Genomic DNA, 10,800 nt, shown 5'->3' with positions numbered 1-10,800 from the left:
GCTGCGCGAGGGCTGCTGGCCCGGGCGAGGGGCCACCTTCTCCAAAGAACCACCGTCAGTCGAAAGGGGGCCAGCTCCCTCCTGTGTCAGACCCTCCCCAGCCCCTGCAGCCACGGTCCACGGCTGCCGGAGAGTTCCAAAGCCGGCCCACCTCAAGGAGGGATGGGGGCTGTGCAGGGCTCCTCCGTGGTGTCGGGCTGGCACCGGTCCTCAGCCGAGACCCCGGCTCCCCCGGCCCGTCCTGCTTCCCTCTCTCCGCTTCGGAGCACGTGCCTTCCGCGGGTCACCTGCACACGATCCCCACCTCGGGCCCCGCTTCTTCCTGAGAATGCAGCCTGAGACGCCGCTCGGAGGGCTCACAGAGCTTTTTTTTTCCAGAAACTGGGGTGGACGTCTATGGATCTTGCCACAGTTCCCTGCCACCTCCCCATTATGGGCTGAACATTTGTGCGCCCCCGAAATCCATCAGCGAAGCTCTAACCTCCAATGTGGGTGATGTTTGCAGCAGAGCCACACAATGAGATCCGTGTTTTTATAAGAAGAGGAGGAGGCACCAGAGCTCTCAGCTCCCCGCAAAGAGCTCACGTGTGCACAGCGAGAGGGGGCCACCGGCAGGCAGGGACAGGACCTCGCCGAGAGCCAAAACCCCCTGTACCTCCATCAGAGACGTCCTGCCTGCGGAGCTCTGAGAAATGCACATGCTTGTTTACACGCCCGCCTGGTGGGATTTTGTTTCCAAAGCCGGGACGAAGACGTTCCTCTGATGTGCAGAGATTTACAAAATGTGGTTAATGGGATCTCCATGTCCCGGTTTCCATCTAGATGGTGAGCCCAACACAGGGAGGTCTTGCAGACCTGTGACACACACACACACACACACACACGAGCTGTGAGGACCCTCAGAATCACGGAGCTCGGGATCCCCTGCCGTCTAGCCCACTACGCCCAGAGGCCAGCGTGCACCCTGCCCGCAGCTGCAAGTGGCTTCCACCACGCCAACCTCACATTCTCACACACAGCATCCACGGCACGAAGGGCGAGGAAGCAAAGGCATCTTCACAAAGCTCTCGCTCTCTCTCTCTTTTTTTTTAAATCAGGGAGAGAACAATTTCCCAGGAACGCTCCAGCCAGATCCCTGTACATTTCACTGGCCGGAAGTCGGTCACATCCGAACTTGTAGAGAGATAGTCACTGGGACACATGGACAGGACAGCTGCGGTCGGCTTGGACCGGAAAATACTTAATCCCAGGACCAGGGAAAACTGCACTCAAATAAGATTGAGGTTTGTTGGGGACTCCTGGGGGGCTCGGTCAGGTAAGTGCCTGACTTCGGCTCGGGTCACGATCCCAAGGTCCTGCGACGGAGCCCCGCATCGGGCTCTCTGTTCAGCGGGAATGTCCCTGCACGTGTGCTCTCTCTCAAATAAATAAATACATAAAATCTTTAAAAAACAACTGAGGTTTGTTAGCCAGGGGAAAAGGAGATGGAAGCCTACAGCGCCCGCCCACGGTGAAGAATTAAAGTATCCTGGAGTAGAGCATCAGCGGGTGGTGGAGAGCCTTGGACAGCGCTGGTCTCATGGTGATGTTTGCGAATCTAAACTAATTGTTCACTGCCCAGAATTAAAATTTATCTCTCAGTGCACATCTACTGAGTACCTGCCGTGGGACTTTTAAATAATAGTGTAACAAGAGCTGTGTTTGTCACCTCCCTGCCTCCCTGCCCCGGCGTCCGGGTTGCCCCATCCTTCACAGCCACGAAGGGTCCAGCCGACCTGAGGGAGGGATTAACTTAATCTCCGGGTTGCAGACCAGCCGGAAGACGATGGTCCGTGTCTTCTATTCTTTAGGGCACTTATCAAAGAGAGTTTTGTCACAAAGGAGCTTTCTTACAGTTACTTTTTTCATCAGAAGGAGGGCACTGCCATTGTCAAGGAGGAAGACGTGTCCCCAGCTGCCCCCCAACATGGGCCGTCGCCTGCGTCATGGTGCCCCTGCTGGTCACTACCTTCAGAGTGTGTCTTGGTACGGAGGCTCACATCTTTGCCCCAGACATTACCTCTTGGAAAGTGTTTCTGAAGGACACACCAATTACCGGGTTCCACCACCACGAGACCCTTTGTCAAGGGCTCTAGGGAATGCAGAATACCTCCCTTGGGGGCATGGTGTCCTCGGAATTCACAGACAGCAGCCCTCTCTTTGCCTTGACCACGTCATGTCGCAGGGGATCGAGGTGAAACACACATTCTGAGTTACCTCATGTGGGTATCTTCACAACGGCAGGGTCTCCTCGGTAGACAGGACCCCACGGAGAGCTAGGAGTGCACACGAGCAAAAATCTCAGATGGACTCATTTGCTGACTCACGCTGCTAAAATGGGAGAAATGTGTGCATGGCCCTGTAGCCAGCAGACGACAACGTCATTCTCTCGGGGACAGTCTTCAGATTTGACCTGTTGTCATAGTAGATGGCTAAGGCCACAAGATGGCCCACGGGAATGTGATTCATTCAAAGCAGATATTCTAGAAAGCCCCATCTTTGTCCAAAGAAGTGTAAAGGCGAAGACGGAGAGGCCATTGCTCTTTGGAGTAATTACCCACTTGAGCTGACAGGAATTAACCCAAAGCCTCCCTGAAAACAAGGCCAGAGAACGTAATGTGCCCTTGAATCAGAGCGCGTCTTCTTTCTAGTATTTTCGTGGCGTGTATAATGCCAGTAGAAAATCTGATCCGCATCCTTACTTCCAGAAGATTATGAGATGCTGGTCTGGCAGCAGCAATCTGTAGAAATAACAGATCCCAGGAGTAATGTAAGCATCTGTTCCTAGGCACGCCATCTCCCATATGGACACGTTAGAGCACGTCCAAAAATTTAAACTATCTTCCTTTGTATTAGTATCCCGGCAAAATGCCATTAAAAGCTACAAATCAAGAAATGCTGACCTTGAAAACACAAAGACATTTAATAAGGCGACAGCAACTGTCTCAGGGCAGGGCCCACGCGGGCTTGGACAAGTAGCCTTTGCTCTCCAGCAATGTGTCGGGGACTCGCGGTGCACAAGGCATGGGTCGGTAGTAAACGTGACTAAATTGGTCCCAAGCGACCCACTCGTCGTCCTCAACCAGCTTCCACTCTCCTTGACTGCCGGGAACCAAGACTAGCCCAGGACTAGAGATTCAGCTGCATTTGCAAGTTGTTTAGTGGAAAGTAGACATTTTATTCTCCTTCGTCGTAAACCAGGAGCCCAATACTCTCGTTGGGCTGTTGCATGGTGTCAGCTCTACTCAGACACTCTGAAGACGTACACCTCACCCCCCCTCCCGGGCCTTCCTCCCACTGGTGTTCTAAAATTCAGTCACAATGTTACGTGGCCACAATGCCGGAGAGAAGAAAGTTCTCTCCCATCCTTGCCCTCATGCTTCCGATGGGTCACGTCCACCCTCGGTGGGCCTCCCCTCCGCGGGCACGGGCTGGGCTTCTCCTCAGAGTCCCCCTGCCCCTCACGCACCGCCTCTATCGCTCAGATGCGGTTGGAAATGTCCGCGTCAGAGCGTGTGTCCACGTTCCACAGGGACCTTGAGGAGGGCGGGCCGTGGCCGCGGCTCGGTGCCCGGGTCACCCTGCCGATCCCGACAGCCCTGCCGGGGGGACGAGTGCGGGAGCACACGGGGCCGCCACCTGCTCCTCTCGTCCTTCGCAAGGGCGCAGAACTCTTGACGCCGGGCTCAGCCTCTGGAGCGCTCCCTCCTGCCAGGCCCGAAGACGTGGCTTCCCCCCACTCCCTTGTCCCCACTTCCCAGAGGCCCATCTAGCTGCCGGACGGTCGCCGCCGCGTTGAAAACACCAAGCAGCGTTTGCCCTCTCCCTGCTCACCCTGCGGCGGCAGGAGACGTTCCCCAGCCGGTGAGATGTGCCCCCCGCGGGCCCCCAGAGGCCGGGTCCGTCTTCTTCATCCCAGACGTCACTGACCGAATTCCTCTCTATGTGCTGGAGGCCGTGAGGACTGAGCCGGGGAAGACGCAGCCCAGCCTGCAGGCGTGTACCAAGGGGGTAGAACGTGGTTGGAGTCGGGGACCCCGGCAGAGAAAAGTCCAGAGGCCTCAACCCCCCTCCTTCCGCGCTGCTGCGTCACAAATCTACACCCCAGCGCGTCCCCATTCAAGGCCACCACGTCGGCTTCGTTTCCAGCGCAAGCTGTGCCTGCAAGTGTGCGGGCTTAAAAATCCTGATTGTTCTATTTTAATTACGCTTCTGGCATCTGCATTTCCATTTTGGGACAAGCCGTCAGTCACCACTTCCCTGAAGTGCACGTGGGTCGGCGCAGGCTGACGGAGGGGCCGCTGGGCGATGACTCACCGTGAGAGGCGCTAATGAGAGCTCGTCTGCTGCGGAGATGCTGCGGGGAAGGGACTGGCCCACTCAGTGTTTGCCAACTTTCTACGCTCCCCGCAGGGCCGCCGTCCAACCTTCCATGGGGCCGTTGGCCGCCTCGATAATGCTGATCAAGGGGCAAGGGGAACGGGGCTCCCCCCTAAGCTCGGCCGCAGAGGGGACCCCACTTCTCACCAGCCACACCACACTGTCCCCTGCACCATCTCAGCCCCAACCCCCGCACCCGGCTGACTCTGGTTTTGCAGCAGACAGAAAGCTCTATGCGGTGGCTCTCAGCACCCACCCGGGGTGCTCTTGGTAAAACTCAGATGTCCAGCCCTACCCTCCTCCGAGATTCTGGTTCCTTTTGGTCCAGAGCAGGACCTAGGCATCAGCATTTCAAAATCCTCCCCAGGAGACACCCAGAGGCGACCAGAGTTGAGAAGCCCCACTGTGCTGAGAGCAATTTCCTGCACTGGGGACCCCGAGCGGGAACAAATCTCCTCCTGGACTCGGTGTCCCCAGGTCTGGAGCCCAGGCCTCAGAACCTCTTTGCTCAAGTTAGAATATTGGCCTCTTCTGAAATTCTCAAACTACTTTACCTTATTGCCCATGCCAAGCTACTACTTTTCTAAAACAACATGGGAAAATGGCTGTTTTTCACATCTACGAACACGTAAGGTGAAATTTTGTGTACCGCAGACAGCCGTACCAGTCGTAAGATTAACCAAGTCATTTGGTGCCCAGTGGTATTTTTGAGCCCTGCAGAGGAAGGAAACGGAAACCTCTCTCCTGCTCTCTCTCGCAGAGCTGGGACCCCCAACACAGTGATGCAGGAGTTCGGCCCCCCAGCACCCAGGTCAGGGAGCTTGCTTCATGCCCACTGTAGTCTACGCTCCTCAGACCCTATGTAAACCTGGTCCCAAGACTGGTTCCCCCAGTTTACATGGGTGAGACTCAGACCAGCACAGCCTCGGCCACAGAACAAAAAACCCACTATGCCTTTGATGGCCAAAGCCTTCTGAGCACACATGATGGGGAATCTCGAAGTGGAAAATGCAGTCGGAACCTCCAGGTGTGGAGTCGGACTGTGGATTCCATTTGGAATGTCGCTGATGTTCCCAGCTTGACCGTTTTTGGTGCGAAAACTTCAGTGCACCTTTCTTTTCCAGACGACAGCTTCGCTATGCCCTAATCAATCGTTTCTCTATTTTTCTTATTTCAGTAGATGATATTCACGAAAAACTGACCATCCTTTGGGGCAATCATGGCCCTGGTCACAGGCTGACCCAGAGAGAGAGAGTAACTGAACCATGCGGTCTCTTGGCAGAGTCCCCAGCACAGACACCTTGAGGGCCCCACAGACCCCATTTCTCAAGGTCACCCATACCTCCCTTGCCCTGAGCCCTCCGCATACAATACTCGACCTCAAAGGAAGAGAACTGATGGGGACTTTTGATCCTGAACCAAGTGTTTCTCCCCAGACTGGCTGGCATCCTGACATCGGGCACGAGCTCCCAATCACTCCTGTCCCCTTTGGGCTCCGAGAGCGGTTGCAGGCTCCCAGCCCCGCGTGCTCCCAGATCCAAGGTCTGGACGCCGAGCCCCTGACACACGCCCTAAGAGCACTGACGTCCTGGCCTTCTTTCTTTGCCATTGGTGCTTTGTCAACACCTAGCCACCACGTGGTGTGTGCGTGGGGGGGGTGTATCCCCTATGCTCTCCTTCTTCAAGAAGCACCTATTAAACGTCTGTTTATTTTTTATAAGATTTTATCTATGGATTTAAGAGAGAGAGCAGGAGGCGGAGGCAGAGGCAGCGGGAGTCCCAAGCAGACTCCACACTGAGCTTGGAGCCCGAAGCTGGGTCAGATCTCACCACCTCTATCATGACCCGAACCAAAATCAAGACTCAGACACTTAACTAAGTACGCCAACTTCTCTTTAATGCTAGATGTCACCCTCCTCCCATGCCCCTACTCTTCCACGGCAATACAACCAAACCTGCTGTGTAGACCCAGCTAGGCTGTGCCTCAAAGGCGCCAGCCACACAGGTGAATGGGGCTGACATCCAGTTCATCTCATAGCATCGTCACCAGATCTTCAAATGGGCACACACTGATCTCCATGGAGAAGAGGCACCCGTTGGTCTCCTGCGTGAAGAGGTACCTGCTGGTCTCCATCAGGAAGGGCCACCTGCTGGTCTCCAGCATGAAGGGGCACCTGCTGGTCTCCATCAGGAAGGGGCATCTGTCGGTCTCCATCAGGAAGGGGAACCCGCTGGTCTCCATCAGGAAGGGCCACCCGTTGGTCTCCATGGCCGACACTGGGAACCTGAGCCTGCGTGATGTTAAGTGACTCCCTGGCGGCAGTGTGCATAGCTGCGTACAGGGCTATGTCACGGCAATGGCCATGCGAGTAAGTGAACACACTTGTAAACTGACATGCACTTGTTTCAAGAAACAGGGGACCTACTACACCATCTTCACCCAACCCCAGCGGTCAGCCGAGAGGCCGGCTGCTCCTTCCCTAACAGCCCCACTGCCTGAGTGCAGGACACCAGTGCCTAATTCCAAGCAGGTCGGAGTGGATGGATCCTGGACTCAGACCCAGTGAGCAAGAAGCGCCTCTCTTTGGTGGCTTCAAGGCCACTGTCGAGGTAATGTGTGCAACTGCACCAGGCCAGGGGTGTTTGGGGTTATTAGGCTAAGCATTATTCTTAGTGTGTCTGTGAGCATGTTTCTGGGTAAGGTGAACATTCAACTGGGTAGAGCAGAGTGTCCCCTCCTCAGGGTGTGGTGGGGGTCCCGTCCAGTCTGTTAGCACAGAGCAAAGGGCAGGGAGGGAAGACTTGCCCTCTGCTTGGCTGTTAAGCAGGGACATTGGACTCCTGCCCTCAGACTGGGACTCACACCTCCTGAGCTCTAAGCTTCAGGCCTTTGGACTCAGACTGGTGACTCCTGGGTCTCCAGCCACAGACACAAGTCTAGGGACTTCTCAGCCTCGTGATCACGTGAGCTGATTCCTTATCTTAAACACATACTTATCTGTTCCCCTGGAGAACCCTGACCAATGTGGCCACCCCGCCTAGATTCTGCTCAATCTGCTTTTGATCCCAAGGCTTCCCTGCACCCCCAGAGGTGGGCCCCACACAGGGTGGTGCTGGAGAAGCCCGTGTGCTTTCTTGCTCCCCGAGAAATAGCAGAAGAGAGCTCACCTAGAAGCAGTTGTCAAACCCACTTCCACTCGTGAATGTAAGAGGATTGCCAGGCCTGAGGATCTGCGGGAGCAGCTCCCTTCTCCTATCCAGCAAGTGTGCAACTTTCACAAAACAAGCCAACCACAGATGGAAATGACCGGCAGGAGAACTTCCCATCTCTCGGACCACCAGGACAGAAACTCCAGGGCAACTGAGTGCTCCACCAGCATGGGATGGTACGCAGGACTCAATCCAAGGCGAGGAATCCCAAAACAACCCAGTCCTAAAAGGCAAAAAGAGCCTGAAGGTAAAACATGGCCTTTCCTAACATGAAGAGCCCCCCCACCCCCCACTGTGGAACCACTACCCCAGGTGTTCTGCTGCCTTCAAGAGTAGAGGGTAAGGTTCTAGCACCCTGTCTGCAGCAGAGAAACAAGGGAAGAGTCCAGACAAATGAAACAGGGTAAGACGGTGTCGACTCACAAGATGGGAAATCCAGCCCGGACAGGCAGGTTGGAGAGGGCTGTGTGTGACCGGCATGGCCAGAACAGTCATCCCTAGGCTGAGGCAAGGGTGTGTGGGCTTGTAGGAAGAGTATCCGGGGCCTTGCAGAGCTGCAAGGGCTGTCTACACTCTCCTTTGATTCCAGAATTTACATCTCTATCATGGATGAGGCCCTTAACCCCTCCTAACTGGGTGTGGGGGACCAAGGCTGAGGGAGGTCACGGCAGCTGAAGTAGTGTTGGGCAAGAAACGTCTCTGGGCAATGAGGCCCTCACCATCCTGTCCAGGAGGAACAGGTGCCCTTTTGTTATGTGGGTCTTTAGACAATGAGTTATTTTATGTTGTGACTGTGACTTCTGGGTGAAAGACTATGCAATACACTGTTTAAATGCTGAACTGGTTGTGGTTGGTTGGTTGGATGTGGTTGGTTGGTGGGTGGGTTACAGTTAGTTGTGGTTGGATGTAGTCGGTTGGTTGGTTGGTTGTGACTGGTTTGTGGTGGTTCACTGGCTGGTTGGTCATGGTTGGTTGGTTGGTTGTGGTTGGCTGGTTTGTTGGTTGTGGTTGGTTGTGGTTGGTTGGTTGTGGTTGGTCATGGTTGGTTGGTTGGTTGTGGCTGACTGGTTGGTTGGTTGTGGTTGGTTCATTGTGGTTGGTTGGTTTGAAAATATGCCTTTGTGTTGAGGAGGATAGGAAATTCCTCCCAGCTCAGAGAGGGTTCTCTGCCAAGTGCCTCCACCTCCTTGGGGAACACTCTGTCTTAAACCCACCCTTGCTCTCCCAAGGAAGCTCACGTGTGTACTCAGAGCACATTGATTGACAACAGCTTGAAAGGATGTGGCATTCTCCCTTAATCAAATGCAGGGTACAGGCCGAGACGCCGTGCTGTGGCCCCTATTTCTGTGGACTCCAGGCATGTGCACTCTCCTTTCTCGGAGACAGGGAACATGCAGTTGCCTCTGTCAAGCCCCGCCCCCCACGAACCATGCCTCTTCTCCGGCACTCTGACAACACCCCCAACACATCCCCATTATTAAAGAAGTGTGGACAACAGCACTTGTCACCCTCCTAACCCCTTACAAAGATCTTTGCACCTGGTCAAGGAGACTCCTCTGGGAGCCACATTGAGACGGTAAGATCGCTCCAGCAGCCCGATGTCTGTTACACAACAAGTGCTGAATGATTCAGCCCCAGGCTTCTCTCCGGTTCTCCCTGGGCGACACCTGGCCCTCTCGCAGATCCTGCGCTGTACCCTTAAAATGGCCCACTCCCAACCTGAGACATCCAAAAAGTGTCTGTCCCTTGTGCCCCGTCCCCAAACATATGACTGTCACCCGCCACTTCCCCTTCCAGTCCCTGTTCCTCAACTGCGTGACAGCACCAGGCTCTGGTAGGATGACACAGGGTTGAAGGCTCATTCCCCACTCTGGAGCTCTATGCCTTCAAGCAGTTCCTCCACTTCCTTGGCCTCAGTTTCCCTTATTGTAAAAGAAGACTAGGAAGGGAGGATGATGTTCTAAAAGGCATACGATAGCCCTCACACTGCCAGGTATACAATAGCTACTCAAATATTTTTCTTCTCCACCAACTCCCTTCTCTGCTGCCCCCATAAAACCTCCTAAACTACCATCAGCTGTGGACTGACTTGTGTCACCCCCAAACTTATAGGCTGAAGTTAACCCCACTGTGGGTGTCTTTGGAGTAAGGAAGTAACGAGGTTCAGTGGGGTCCTCGTGGTGGGACCCTGACCCTGTAGGACCAGAGCCCTTGTGAGAATACAGCTCTGTCCCTCCCCAGCCCTGCGGAAGCGCACACAATGGGAAGAAGCAAGCAGGTGGCCGTCTGCAGGGCCGGAGGTGAGGTCTCACACGAACCAATTTGCCAGCACAGTAACGTTGGACATCCGGCCTCTGGCACCGTGAGGAAATGCACTTGTACTGCTTGGGCACCCCGTCTCCGGGATTTCGCTACAAGCACCCAAGCAGACTGAGACACCCTGACAGCATCACTCTCGTCCTGCCCAGGGTTTCCACTGCAAAGTGCAGTCAGCCAGGAGGCCAGCAACGAAGTCTTCTCCAGGTGTGGCTCCAACTGTCCCTCCAGTACCATGATCACCCCCCGCAACCAGCACCCAAGGGTCCGGCCACACCGGGCCAAGCTGATGGCCGATCATAGGTGGACAGACAGACGTGAAGTCTGAGGGGTTCCCCAGAGGGAGCAAACTCAGTACCTTATCGCCACAGAGATGGCCAGCGGGACGGAATAACAGCCGGTCACTCTCAGGTCTTGGAGGTGCTGAGGCTCAGCCCACGGGCTTCTCCGTCCTCGGAGCCACACTGCTTCCCTCTGTAGATGAGCGATGCTGGCGGTCGCACACACCACAGTCCCAGTGCGAGGGCGCTGGCGGTCCCTCTCGGCTCTCAGAGTCAAGGTCTGCACTAGACTTCTCTACCTCACTTCTAGGGTCCCCAAATCAGGCACTAGCCTTTCCCTCCCCTTTTTTTTTTTTTGTAAACGTATTCAGTTTTCAACCTAGGCTAATCGAGAGGCCACTGTTTAGGAGGCTGGGCTCCTGCAGCCATCCAGGCTGGGCCAAGCTGCCGTCCTTCCAGAACCGAGAACCGGATGGTCACTGACGTGATGGGAGAAAGGCAGGACAAGCCATGGAGAAGAGTCTTCAGAGACAGGGCTTTCAGACCGCAGACGGTTTATCAAACGCAAGCCTGG

General features: G+C 55.1%; 1 long non-coding RNA gene across 1 annotated transcript; it reads right to left on the bottom strand.

The window, feature by feature from the left end:
* Window positions 1-6,340: 6,340 nt before the first annotated feature.
* LOC309862501 lies at window positions 6,341-10,577 on the bottom strand. Its single transcript, XR_014310550.1, has 3 exons — window positions 10,304-10,577; window positions 7,588-7,852; window positions 6,341-6,710 (listed from the first exon to the last, which is right to left on the bottom strand). It is a non-coding gene; the product is annotated as an uncharacterized lncRNA (long non-coding RNA).
* Between the last annotated feature and the right edge of the window lie 223 nt (window positions 10,578-10,800).

This window comes from Mustela nivalis (genome assembly GCF_964662115.1).
Source record: "Mustela nivalis genome assembly, chromosome: 1".
Lineage (NCBI taxonomy): Eukaryota > Metazoa > Chordata > Mammalia > Carnivora > Mustelidae > Mustela > Mustela nivalis.
The sequence above is the reverse complement of the archived record's forward strand: the minus strand, read 5'-3'. Positions and strand labels throughout refer to the sequence as shown.